General features: G+C 39.7%; 3 pseudogenes; all 3 read right to left on the reverse strand.

Annotated features, from left to right (window-relative positions):
• Positions 1–1,663: 1,663 nt before the first annotated feature.
• Positions 1,664–2,284, reverse strand: LOC149191658 (pre-mRNA splicing factor SR-like 1 pseudogene; annotated as a pseudogene).
• Positions 2,285–7,643: 5,359 nt separating this feature from the next.
• LOC149191659 (pre-mRNA splicing factor SR-like 1 pseudogene) lies at positions 7,644–8,264 on the reverse strand (annotated as a pseudogene).
• A 5,360-nt stretch (positions 8,265–13,624) lies between these two features.
• On the reverse strand, positions 13,625–14,245 carry LOC149191660 (pre-mRNA splicing factor SR-like 1 pseudogene; annotated as a pseudogene).
• Between the last annotated feature and the right edge of the window lie 822 nt (positions 14,246–15,067).

Raw genomic sequence — 15,067 nt, forward strand, 5'->3', positions numbered from 1 at the left:
GACAAGTCGGCTTATGCCATGTGTGATGGCATCAGAGAGAAGTTCTATCAACGCGCTATATTTAGCGATGTTATTTGTTGATTGACCAATACATACCCCTCTGAAACTTACTAACTGGCCGTTTGGATAAAAAATGGCCCAGGCCGCAGAAGATAGGTTCCATGAACTACGACTCGCTCCATCGGCATATCCAACAAAAGATTCTAATAGGTTTGACATCTGCGACAAATGTAAAAAGTGGATTACTTGACCAAAGCAATTACCCCTAGCGAAAAAAAAAATGTAACAAAAGCATATGGGTTATGTTATCACAAAATCAAGCACTGAAGGGCTGCTGATCAGGTAGACTCTGTGTAACTATTTTAGACCAAGCTTTTGACTAAGGATTAGCCTCCCTAGCCTGAGAGGGCTCTCTCAAGAAAAAGTTATTGATTTTGAATGTTGATAAGAGGGCTAACTCTTGTATAATAGATTTAATGAACTTGCTGGCTGGACAAATATACAAATACATCCATTGGGCTTATGGAGTCAAACATGCTACAATAAACAATGATATTTCCTCTACATAGAAGTCAGGGCATGTGACATTTAAATGTTCAAAATATAACTCTTATAAAACCACAGTTCATAGAAGAGTACAGGAAGTCAGAGCAACATATGTGAATTCTGAGTGATTACTCCTCTAAGCAACTGAAAAAAGACATGAAGGACAAAGTAAAACAATACATCTTGAACATGGAAATGCTGTATGAATCCTGAGAAGAAAGGCATATATCTTATATTACTGCAAACTGTTCTTTACACAAGCCAAAATAGCACTCTGTTTTCATAAAATATCCAACCCCCTCTACATCTCCTATTGATCCATATATAGGCAAACAAGCTTAACCACCTCGAGCTTCCTCCTCCAGCATGAGGGGAGCCTCGAAGGTGGCTATTGAATATCCCTATCTAGTGCATAACTAATTTATTAATTACAAAATGTCTAAACTGAAATCACAAATGGTTTTCATTTAATCAAAATCCTAAATCTTTGCTCCTTGTCGCATGATGCTTTTCTGGCTTTTGACACATGTCCTTTGCTGCTTGGGTTGAGGTGTCTTGAAGGAAAGTACACTAAATGAGTTGGCCTTGGATTCCAGTCACATAGATGGCTTCATTAATTAACCAAGGAAGGTGCTCTGTTTTCACGGCTTCTGTCTCCCATCACTCTTCATCACTTTAAAAACATGTCCACTGTTCTTTAATTCTTCCTGAACAACGCATATCACCACATCTTTCAAATAAACTGGAAACCTTATGAGCTGAACAGGTGTCTGCAGTTGCTAATTGGCTCTTAATATAATATGTTTTCCATCATCCTAAAATATAGGAAACTTTTCCTGTCTGTCAGTCTTTGCTTTGCCTCATCATATTCGAACCTAAAAGAGCTTACCTTTTATCCTTAATTGACTAAAATAGAGCGGACTGCCACATATTGGATGTGCTGTAGGTTATACTGATAGACAAGTGTCTCTCTTTCAAGTTTCTCAGTCATCTTCACCATCATAGCTGCTCTGTGTTTAAAATCATCACCTACAGCAGTTTCGTAGCGCGCTACGAAACTGCTGTGTGATTTCAAAAACACAGTCTTGTGATATGCATAATAAATTCTACTGTACTTTTAATAATCCCTAACAGGATCCCTGCTCCTCTCTCTGTCATGATAACGATCACCATTGGTTGATTTTGAAATAGCATCACTGCCATTCCTGTCACGAGGCAGTGTTCGACGCACAGGTGAGGCATCTCGGGTAGAAGCACAATGTGGTGCATGCTGGCCAAATTACACAGATAAAGCAGCTTTAACTGATGGTGGCCTTCGGGCAGTGTCATCTGATCCATAGTGATTAGTATCACCAGTCACTCCTGCATGCCGAGTGGGAGGATTCATTCATTCCAAATGAGCAGTAATTTGACACATGATAGGTACCGGTATGTGAGGAAAAAGTGTATCGAAATAGTACTGGCCTAGAAGTAAATCATGAACATAAACACCCATTGTGGTCATCCTTCCATTTGATCCTGGAGAAAATTCCTCCTCGTCCTTAACATAAGGCTCAACCCAAACCCATAACGTCTTAGGATCTGCAACATAACGCAAGTACAGGAAACCACTACATCTCATGTATGGAGAATCCTCGTGCTTAAGAAGCCCATGTATTTGCTTCACTGTCAACTTCATGGTAAAAAATTTGTAGAGAAGACAAAATGCTGTAAACGGGCCCCTACAATTACCTGTCATCCATGTCTTTATAAATGACTCCTAAATTATTGCATGCTTCCCCACAATGTGGATTTAAGTGCAGGGCGAACTCATACATCACAATTGCCATGTCAAATTTTAGTAATTCACCATATGCGACACCAAGATTATACAAAGCATCTGCATAATTATAAAGCAATACCTTCTTGTAATGAGCTATACTCTGATGTATATCTCCTTCACGCTTCACCTTTGTACCAGGGTCTGTAAGGGCTATAGTCATGTTATTCTTAGCAATTTCAAAATTAGGATATACAGTCAAACACCTCTCAAAGAGCAGCAATAAAAACTGGACTTCCCATGTGGAACAGGTGTCCGCTGAACTGGTCTTTGGCACACTTTCAATGGGCGAATATAACGCTGGGTAGTATTACAGAAGACAAAATTTACCAAGAAATCATTTTGCATCTCTGTAAAAAACCTGCAAGGCAAAGCGACCAGAAAAAGAGACAAGGGAGATGTTCTCTGACATCTCATTTAGCATAACATTGTATGTGTCCATTGATAAACGTTCTGCTAGGAACTGATAAGTGAGTCTCAAAACGTCTAACAGTTGTTGCAACTCCACAACGGCACAGAGATCATGAGACTCAAAGAGTTCAAACAAGAAGTCAATATTTTCTCTGAAAATTTTATTCATCCTCTGCGTCCTTGGAATTTCCTTGTTTGGCGAACCAACTCCGTAAAAATCTCACATATTCCATGGAACCCGCATTTTTCAGGGTGAATGCGCTCATTCCACTAAGCATCAATTTCGCCCTCTGTCCCCACTTGATAAACTCCGGCAAAACAGTCCCAACAACGCAAATCAAAGGCGAAAAAGAAAGAGTTTAGATATCTTGTGTCAATGGCTCAATTTGTCTTCCTCCATTTGCGCATGAACAGAATGATCTATAACACCCGGCAATTCCACAAACATGATCCCACAATCCAGCGCACTGTTGTAGAGGCCATGTGTCATACAGTTAACACGTATGTTGCCACTTATCCATAATCGGTTTTACCCACAGCAGAAGAAATCTCCACCGGCCCATTTTAATAATCCTCAGCCATAATATGAAAACGGTGCTCCCATATAGACCCGTATGTTGACACATATCATTTGGGAAAAACTCCTTCATTAACATTGCATTTGTTGAGAGATTTGTATCCATCAGCAACTCCAGAACTTGAAACGGAATGTGTTCCTGGATACCATTCCCAATTTGTAACTTTCTTAATGCGGCATGAACAGGTAACCACAGCTCAAGCTACGTATCTGGTTCTTTAAGTCGATCCAATAATGCTTAAGCAGCCAATAAATGTTCTGAAATAACTGTCAACTTTGTCACCAAAGCAATAATATCTGGTTGCAAATGTTTTGGAGCCTTATCTAAAACAAGAGCAATTTTCTGAGTTGTGACCTCTGTCTCGGTTCTGGACCACCGTGGGGAACTACACCATCGAATGCCTTGAGAGAATCGACAATCAACCCTAATAGCTCTTCAGATTGCTCTGGCCATTTTGTCTCTTGCTTTTGATTAGAATTGTTCACTCTCGAAGACTCTTGTGCAGTTGATTCTAGAGGTGATGAAACAGGCCAAACTGCAGCCTTTTCCGCATACACTGTTGCCAGTAAGTCAGTGCTTTGCACTGTTTGCTCCATCCATCCCAACATCAAGGCGTTAATCTACAGGATTATTCAGAGATTCCAGTGTTCCATTAAAACCTTTAATTCTCTAAGAAGTGAACACTCCCCCGCGCAAACATTATGGCAAACATTTTTATGACACTGAATGTGGTCTTCCCATCTGTAAACACTTGAGCCAATGTTCCAGCTCCTTCAATAGCTTCTGGTAGTATGCTGTGACAACACTCGACTCAGGAAACAATATGACCATTGCATACTTGAGCATAAAATATATCAAAACTTGCATCTTTACATGCTTCATGACTAATTTAAATGTCCCAACAATTGAGCTTGCAGGTTTTCGACTGTCCTCTGAAATACATCATAGACTCACAACCTGTTGGCATGAAGCAACCAGCAATCCTGCATTCTCCTCGAAACTATACTCAATCCAAAGCAGCAGAAAACCTCTGTTATCCTCTGTAATCAAAGATACTCTAACATATTCCTTTGGCTTAAATGGGCCTTTTCATCCGAGCATTAGCTGAGAAATCTTCAAGATTTAGCCAATAAGTAAGACTATCAAGAATACCACCTGTAGTTTACATTACTTTGTTTGGTGATTGTTCATGTGTGTTTATAAAGATATTCCTTGTTGTGCTGACTGCCTTTGTTCCAAGGGTCACAAGCAATCTTGGGTCAAGACCATCTGCAACAGGCTGGGAGAAATAGCCCACTAAAGGAGCCATATGTATCCTGCCTATAGTTCAGAACATCATCGGAATGTCTGAGTTGTTTATTTTCAAGCCTATACTCATGCATAACTCAGTGGATTTTGATAAACATGACCGCTGGTGAAAATGGCAATGGTTTCGGGAAAATTCCCAATTTGGTAGCGCAGCCAGTGCAAGGTTAGTGATTTTGCTACGAAATCACTAAAACAAATGGCGCTGCTAAACTGCTAACGAATTTATGCGCTGCGAAACTGCTAAAAGAATTCAGGCACTGCGAAAACACCCTGGTCTTTAAACTAGGCTAAAAATTTTTGACAACAGCATTTTCAGTGATAACAGTGGCTCCACTAGGGATAGTGTGCCCCTGTGGTACACTAAGAACATGCAGTTCCAGTGCCTTATAAGCATGACTGTAGGAGAAAGAAAACTATATCTACTGAGAAATGCTCAGTTGACCTTGAGCTTATTTTGCATTTACCTCTACCTACCTACCCTACCAGCTGCAAACTCCACTTGTAGCTCAAGCAACATGATATTTCCAATGCAGCCAATCATTAGCCTCATCTGATATTTGATTTCTTTGACTGTCCTGGAGTTCAGGGCCAATGTGATAGTGTGATGACCGCTGCCACTGAAATTGTCTCTGACTGTATCGGATTTCAGATCCAATGTGATAGTGTAAAGACCACTGCCACTGAAATAGTCTCTGATCTTCATAAGAAAACGGAAACACTGGAGAGTAAAACTCTTCCATGTAATCAGCTATAGGGTCCCAGAACACATGATCAGCTTGTCCTTCCTTGAAACTTTCCAGCTGTGCAAACTGATCTTCAATCACAGTGTTCAGTTCCTCAATCATGAAAGAGAATGGAAGCAGCATAGTCTCCTTGCGCTCTGTCACAGGAAACTTTTGAGAATAATAATCATGATCATGAAAATTGTATGCCTGAATCTGTCCTTCTAAACCTTCAATTTCTTTCTCAATATCTTTGGCAATTTCATCAAAAAATTTCATTTTATCCTCTGACTTGCAGTCAAAAGATTTCAGATATGAAGATAAGGACAAAGAAAAGGATTCATTTGTTTCTTCTTTACTGTGATCATCATTCCATTGTTTGAAACCCTCCACTGAGGGAAAGTCTGCCACCTCCTCTGTCCTATCTGTCCATTCCTCCAAGAACATGAGCCAAAGGTCTTGAAATGATTTAATGGATTCAGCAGGCAAACATTCAACCCACTGTTTGCATTTCCCTTGAAGTGAATCATAGAATAACATAATGCAAACATCCTCATGTTTAACTCTAAGAAGCTGTGTAAATTCACAAAAATCTGATATATGATTCAAAGTTAAACTTAAATCTTCACCGTTAAATTTTGGACCATTCCTTAGAAAGTATGCATCCCTAGGAAAATGATTTGGGAAACCATGAATTCCTGAGAAATCAATGCATGCATACCTTAAACAAAGAAGGGCCGCTTCTGGGTCTTTCATAACTCCAGTGGAATCACCATGAATATATAACTTTGAATTCTTCAACAATGGAGTCGCCAAGGTAGTTTTGCAGCCTTGAAAATCATTTGAACTCCTGCTACCTTCAGAAATTCAATCTTAAGCTCCCGGCAGACGCACCAAAATGTTATCACAAAATCAAGCACTGAAGGGCTGCTGATCAGGTAGACTCTGTGTAACTATTTCAGACCAAGCTTTTGACTAAGGATTAGCCTCCCTAGCCTGAGAGGGCTCTCTCAAGAAAAAGTTATTGATTTTGAATGTTGATAAGAGGGCTAACTCTTGTATAATAGATTTAATGAACTTGCTGGCTGGACAAATATACAAATACATCCATTGGGCTTATGGAGTCAAACATGCTACAATAAACAATGATATTTCCTCTACATAGAAGTCAGGGCATGTGACATTTAAATGTTCAAAATATAACTCTTATAAAACCACAGTTCATAGAAGAGTACAGGAAGTCAGAGCAACATATGTGAATTCTGAGTGATTACTCCTCTAAGCAACTGAAAAAAGACATGAAGGACAAAGTAAAACAATACATCTTGAACATGGAAATGCTGTATGAATCCTGAGAAGAAAGGCATATATCTTATATTACTGCAAACTGTTCTTTACACAAGCCAAAATAGCACTCTGTTTTCATAAAATATCCAACCCTCTCTACATCTCCTATTGATCCATATATAGGCAAACAAGCTTAACCACCTCGAGCTTCCTCCTCCAGCATGAGGGGAGCCTCGAAGGTGGCTATTGAATATCCCTATCTAGTGCATAACTAATTTATTAATTACAAAATGTCTAAACTGAAATCACAAATGGTTTTCATTTAATCAAAATCCTAAATCTTTGCTCCTTGTCGCATGATGCTTTTCTGGCTTTTGACACATGTCCTTTGCTGCTTGGGTTGAGGTGTCTTGAAGGAAAGTACACTAAATGAGTTGGCCTTGGATTCTAGTCACATAGATGGCTTCATTAATTAACCAAGGAAGGTGCTCTGTTTTCACGGCTTCTGTCTCCCATCACTCTTCATCACTTTAAAAACATGTCCACTGTTCTTTAATTCTTCCTGAACAACGCATATCACTACATCTTTCAAATAAACTGGAAACCTTATGAGCTGAACAGGTGTCTGCAGTTGCTAATTGGCTCTTAATATAATATGTTTTCCATCATCCTAAAATATAGGAAACTTTTCCTGTCTGTCAGTCTTTGCTTTGCCTCATCATATTCGAACCTAAAAGAGCTTACCTTTTATCCTTAATTGACTAAAATAGAGCGGACTGCCACATATTGGATGTGCTGTAGGTTATACTGATAGACAAGTGTCTCTCTTTCAAGTTTCTCAGTCATCTTCACCATCATAGCTGCTCTGTGTTTAAAATCATCACCTACAGCAGTTTCGTAGCGCGCTACGAAACTGCTGTGTGATTTCAAAAACACAGTCTTGTGATATGCATAATAAATTCTACTGTACTTTTAATAATCCCTAACAGGATCCCTGCTCCTCTCTCTGTCATGATAACGATCACCATTGGTTGATTTTGAAATAGCATCACTGCCATTCCTGTCACGAGGCAGTGTTCGACGCACAGGTGAGGCATCTCGGGTAGAAGCACAATGTGGTGCATGCTGGCCAAATTACACAGATAAAGCAGCTTTAACTGATGGTGGCCTTCGGGCAGTGTCATCTGATCCATAGTGATTAGTATCACCAGTCGCTCCTGCATGCCGAGTGGGAGGATTCATTCATTCCAAATGAGCAGTAATTTGACACATGATAGGTACCGGTATGTGAGGAAAAAGTGTATCGAAATAGTACTGGCCTAGAAGTAAATCATGAACATAAACACCCATTGTGGTCATCCTTCCATTTGATCCTGGAGAAAATTCCTCCTCGTCCTTAACATAAGGCTCAACCCAAACCCATAACGTCTTAGGATCTGCAACATAACGCAAGTACAGGAAACCACTACATCTCATGTATGGAGAATCCTCGTGCTTAAGAAGCCCATGTATTTGCTTCACTGTCAACTTCATGGTAAAAAATTTGTAGAGAAGACAAAATGCTGTAAACGGGCCCCTACAATTCCCTGTCATCCATGTCTTTATAAATGACTCCTAAATTATTGCATGCTTCCCCACAATGTGGATTTAAGTGCAGGGCGAACTCATACATCACAATTGCCATGTCAAATTTTAGTAATTCACCATATGCGACACCAAGATTATACAAAGCATCTGCATAATTATAAAGCAATACCTTCTTGTAATGAGCTATACTCTGATGTATATCTCCTTCACGCTTCACCTTTGTACCAAGGTCTGTAAGGGCTATAGTCATGTTATTCTTAGCAATTTCAAAATTAGGATATACAGTCAAACACCTCTCAAAGAGCAGCAATAAAAACTGGACTTCCCATGTGGAACAGGTGTCCGCTGAACTGGTCTTTGGCACACTTTCAATGGGCGAATATAACGCTGGGTAGTATTACAGAAGACAAAATTTACCAAGAAATCATTTTGCATCTCTGTAAAAAACCTGCAAGGCAAAGCGACCAGAAAAAGAGACAAGGGAGATGTTCTCTGACATCTCATTTAGCATAACATTGTATGTGTCCATTGATAAACGTTCTGCTAGGAACTGATAAGTGAGTCTCAAAACGTCTAACAGTTGTTGCAACTCCACAACGGCACAGAGATCATGAGACTCAAAGAGTTCAAACAAGAAGTCAATATTTTCTCTGAAAATTTTATTCATCCTCTGCGTCCTTGGAATTTCCTTGTTTGGCGAACCAACTCCGTAAAAATCTCACATATTCCATGGAACCCGCATTTTTCAGGGTGAATGCGCTCATTCCACTAAGCATCAATTTCGCCCTCTGTCCCCACTTGATAAACTCCGGCAAAACAGTCCCAACAACGCAAATCAAAGGCGAAAAAGAAAGAGTTTAGATATCTTGTGTCAATGGCTCAATTTGTCTTCCTCCATTTGCGCATGAACAGAATGATCTATAACACCCGGCAATTCCACAAACATGATCCCACAATCCAGCGCACTGTTGTAGAGGCCATGTGTCATACAGTTAACACGTATGTTGCCACTTATCCATAATCGGTTTTACCCACAGCAGAAGAAATCTCCACCGGCCCATTTTAATAATCCTCAGCCATAATATGAAAACGGTGCTCCCATATAGACCCGTATGTTGACACATATCATTTGGGAAAAACTCCTTCATTAACATTGCATTTGTTGAGAGATTTGTATCCATCAGCAACTCCAGAACTTGAAACGGAATGTGTTCCTGGATACCATTCCCAATTTGTAACTTTCTTAATGCGGCATGAACAGGTAACCACAGCTCAAGCTACGTATCTGGTTCTTTAAGTCGATCCAATAATGCTTAAGCAGCCAATAAATGTTCTGAAATAACTGTCAACTTTGTCACCAAAGCAATAATATCTGGTTGCAAATGTTTTGGAGCCTTATCTAAAACAAGAGCAATTTTCTGAGTTGTGACCTCTGTCTCGGTTCTGGACCACCGTGGGGAACTACACCATCGAATGCCTTGAGAGAATCGACAATCAACCCTAATAGCTCTTCAGATTGCTCTGGCCATTTTGTCTCTTGCTTTTGATTAGAATTGTTCACTCTCGAAGACTCTTGTGCAGTTGATTCTAGAAGTGATGAAACAGGCCAAACTGCAACCTTTTCCGCAGACACTGTTGCCAGTAAGTCAGTGCTTTGCACTGTTTGCTCCATCCATCCCAACATCAAAGCGTTAATCTACAGGATTATTTAGAGATTCCAGTGTTCCATTAAAACCTTCAATTCTCTAAGAAGTGAACACTCCCCCGCGCAAACATTATGGCAATCATTTTTATGACACTGAATGTGGTCTTCCCATCTGTAAACACTTGAGCCAATGTTCCAGCTCCTTCAATAGCTTCTGGTAGTATGCTGTGACAACACTCGACTCAGGAAACAATATGACCATTGCATACTTGAGCATAAAATATATCAAAACTTGCACCTTTACATGCTTCATGACTAATTTATATGTCTCAACAATTGAGCTTGCAGGTTTTCGACTGTCCTTTGAAATACATCATAGACTCACAACCTGTTGGCATGAAGCAATCAGCAATTCTGCATTCTCCTCGAAACTATACTCAATCCAAAGCAGCAGAAAACCTCTGTTATCCTTTGTAATCAAAGATACTCTAACATATTCCTTTGGCTTAAATGGGCCTTTTCATCCGAGCATTAGCTGAGAAATCTTCAAGATTTAGCCAATAAGTAAGACTATCAAGAATACCACCTGCAGTTTGCATTACTTTGTTTGGTGATTGCTCATGTGTGTTTATAAAGATATTCCTTGTTGCGCTGACTGCCTTTGTTCCAAGGGTCACAAGCAATCTTGGGTCAAGACCATCTGCAACAGGCTGGGAGAAATAGCCCACTAAAGGAGCCATATGTATCCTGCCTATAGTTCAGAACATCATCGGAATGTCTGAGTTGTTTATTTTCAAGCCTGTACTCATGCATAACTCAGTGGATTTTGATAAACATGACCGCTGGTGAAAATGGCAATGGTTTCGGGCAAATTCCCAATTTGGTAGCGCAGCCAGTGCAAGGTTAGTGATTTCGCTACGAAATCACTAAAACAGATGGCGCTGCTAAACTGCTAACGAATTTATGCGCTGCGAAACTGCTAAAAAGAATTCAGACGCTGCGAAAACACCCTGGTCTTTAAACTAGGCTAAAAATTTTTGGCAACAGCATTTTCAGTGATAACAGTGGCTCCACTTGGGATAGTGTGCCCTTGTGGTACACTAAGAACATGCAGTTCCAGTGCCTTATAAGCATGACTGTAGGAGAAAGAAAACTATATCTACTGAGAAATGCTCAGTTGACCTTGAGCTTATTTTGCATTTACCTCTACCTACCTACCCTACCAGCTGCAAACTCCACTTGTAGCTCAAGCAACATGATATTTCCAATGCAGCCAATCATTAGCCTCATCTGATATTTGATTTCTTTGACTGTCCTGGAGTTCAGGGCCAATGTGATAGTGTGATGACCGCTGCCACTGAAATTGTCTCTGACTGTATCGGATTTCAGATCCAATGTGATAGTGTAAAGACCACTGCCACTGAAATAGTCTCTGATCTTCATAAGAAAACGAAAACACTGGAGAGTAAAACTCTTCCATGTAATCAGCTATAGGGTCCCAGAACACATGATCAGCTTGTCCTTCCTTGAAACTTTCCAGCTGTGCAAACTGATCTTCAATCACAGTGTTCAGTTCCTCAATCATGAAAGAGAATGGAAGCAGCATAGTCTCCTTGCGCTCTGTCACAGGAAACTTTTGAGAATAATAATCATGATCATGAAAATTGTATGCCTGAATCTGTCCTTCTAAACCTTCAATTTCTTTCTCAATATCTTTGGCAATTTCATCAAAAAATTTCATTTTATCCTCTGACTTGCAGTCAAAAGATTTCAGATATGAAGATAAGGACAAAGAAAAGGATTCATTTGTTTCTTCTTTACTGTGATCATCATTCCATTGTTTGAAACCCTCCACTGAGGGAAAGTCTGCCACCTCCTCTGTCCTATCTGTCCATTCCTCCAAGAACATGAGCCAAAGGTCTTGAAATGATTTAATGGATTCAGCAGGCAAACATTCAACCCACTGTTTTCATTTCCCTTGAAGTGAATCATAGAATAACATAATGCAAACATCCTCATGTTTAACTCTAAGAAGCTGTGTAAATTCACAAAAATCTGATATATGATTCAAAGTTAAACTTAAATCTTCATCGTTAAATTTTGGACCATTCCTTAGAAAGTATGCATCCCTAGGAAAATGATTTGGGAAACCATGAATTCCTGAGAAATCAATGCATGCATACCTTAAACAAAGAAGGGCCGCTTCTGGGTCTTTCATAACTCCAGTGGAATCACCATGAATATATAACTTTGAATTCTTCAACAATGGAGTCGCCAAGGTAGTTTTGCAGCCTTGAAAATCATTTGAACTCCTGCTACCTTCAGAAATTCAATCTTAAGCTCCCGGCAGACGCACCAAAATGTTATCACAAAATCAAGCACTGAAGGGCTGCTGATCAGGTAGACTCTGTGTAACTATTTCAGACCAAGCTTTTGACTAAGGATTAGCCTCCCTAGCCTGAGAGGGCTCTCTCAAGAAAAAGTTATTGATTTTGAATGTTGATAAGAGGGCTAACTCTTGTATAATAGATTTAATGAACTTGCTGGCTGGACAAATATACAAATACATCCATTGGGCTTATGGAGTCAAACATGCTACAATAAACAATGATATTTCCTCTACATAGAAGTCAGGGCATGTGACATTTAAATGTTCAAAATATAACTCTTATAAAACCACAGTTCATAGAAGAGTACAGGAAGTCAGAGCAACATATGTGAATTCTGAGTGATTACTCCTCTAAGCAACTGAAAAAAGACATGAAGGACAAAGTAAAACAATACATCTTGAACATGGAAATGCTGTATGAATCCTGAGAAGAAAGGCATATATCTTATATTACTGCAAACAGTTCTTTACACAAGCCAAAATAGCACTCTGTTTTCATAAAATATCCAACCCTCTCTACATCTCCTATTGATCCATATATAGGCAAACAAGCTTAACCACCTCGAGCTTCCTCCTCCAGCATGAGGGGAGCCTCGAAGGTGGCTATTGAATATCCCTATCTAGTGCATAACTAATTTATTAATTACAAAATGTCTAAACTGAAATCACAAATGGTTTTCATTTAATCAAAATCCTAAATCTTTGCTCCTTGTCGCATGATGCTTTTCTGGCTTTTGACACATGTCCTTTGCTGCTTGGGTTGAGGTGTCTTGAAGGAAAGTACACTAAATGAGTTGGCCTTGGATTCCAGTCACATAGATGGCTTCATTAATTAACCAAGGAAGGTGCTCTGTTTTCACGGCTTCTGTCTCCCATCACTCTTCATCACTTTAAAAACATGTCCACTGTTCTTTAATTCTTCCTGAACAACGCATATCACCACATCTTTCAAATAAACTGGAAACCTTATGAGCTGAACAGGTGTCTGCAGTTGCTAATTGGCTCTTAATATAATATGTTTTCCATCATCCTAAAATATAGGAAACTTTTCCTGTCTGTCAGTCTTTGCTTTGCCTCATCATATTCGAACCTAAAAGAGCTTACCTTTTATCCTTAATTGACTAAAATAGAGCGGACTGCCACATATTGGATGTGCTGTAGGTTATACTGATAGACAAGTGTCTCTCTTTCAAGTTTCTCAGTCATCTTCACCATCATAGCTGCTCTGTGTTTAAAATCATCACCTACAGCAGTTTCGTAGCGCGCTACGAAACTGCTGTGTGATTTCAAAAACACAGTCTTGTGATATGCATAATAAATTCTACTGTACTTTTAATAATCCCTAACAGGATCCCTGCTCCTCTCTCTGTCATGATAACGATCACCATTGGTTGATTTTGAAATAGCATCACTGCCATTCCTGTCACGAGGCAGTGTTCGACGCACAGGTGAGGCATCTCGGGTAGAAGCACAATGTGGTGCATGCTGGCCAAATTACACAGATAAAGCAGCTTTAACTGATGGTGGCCTTCGGGCAGTGTCATCTGATCCATAGTGATTAGTATCACCAGTCACTCCTGCATGCCGAGTGGGAGGATTCATTCATTCCAAATGAGCAGTAATTTGACACATGATAGGTACCGGTATGTGAGGAAAAAGTGTATCGAAATAGTACTGGCCTAGAAGTAAATCATGAACATAAACACCCATTGTGGTCATCCTTCCATTTGATCCTGGAGAAAATTCCTCCTCGTCCTTAACATAAGGCTCAACCCAAACCCATAACGTCTTAGGATCTGCAACATAACGCAAGTACAGGAAACCACTACATCTCATGTATGGAGAATCCTCGTGCTTAAGAAGCCCATGTATTTGCTTCACTGTCAACTTCATGGTAAAAAATTTGTAGAGAAGACAAAATGCTGTAAACGGGCCCCTACAATTCCCTGTCATCCATGTCTTTATAAATGACTCCTAAATTATTGCATGCTTCCCCACAATGTGGATTTAAGTGCAGGGCGAACTCATACATCACAATTGCCATGTCAAATTTTAGTAATTCACCATATGCGACACCAAGATTATACAAAGCATCTGCATAATTATAAAGCAATACCTTCTTGTAATGAGCTATACTCTGATGTATATCTCCTTCACGCTTCACCTTTGTACCAAGGTCTGTAAGGGCTATAGTCATGTTATTCTTAGCAATTTCAAAATTAGGATATACAGTCAAACACCTCTCAAAGAGCAGCAATAAAAACTGGACTTCCCATGTGGAACAGGTGTCCGCTGAACTGGTCTTTGGCACACTTTCAATGGGCGAATATAACGCTGGGTAGTATTACAGAAGACAAAATTTACCAAGAAATCATTTTGCATCTCTGTAAAAAACCTGCAAGGCAAAGCGACCAGAAAAAGAGACAAGGGAGATGTTCTCTGACATCTCATTTAGCATAACATTGTATGTGTCCATTGATAAACGTTCTGCTAGGAACTGATAAGTGAGTCTCAAAACGTCTAACAGTTGTTGCAACTCCACAACGGCACAGAGATCATGAGACTCAAAGAGTTCAAACAAGAAGTCAATATTTTCTCTGAAAATTTTATTCATCCTCTGCGTCCTTGGAATTTCCTTGTTTGGCGAACCAACTCCGTAAAAATCTCACATATTCCATGGAACCCGCATTTTTCAGGGTGAATGCGCTCATTCCACTAAGCATCAATTTCGCCCTCTGTCCCCACTTGATAAACTCCGGCAAAACAGTCCCAACA

The sequence above is a fragment of the Pinus tabuliformis genome, chromosome 2_2, assembly GCF_031772625.1.
Source record: "Pinus tabuliformis cultivar Carrire ecotype Pingquan chromosome 2_2, CPIR1, whole genome shotgun sequence".
Lineage (NCBI taxonomy): Eukaryota > Viridiplantae > Streptophyta > Pinopsida > Pinales > Pinaceae > Pinus > Pinus tabuliformis.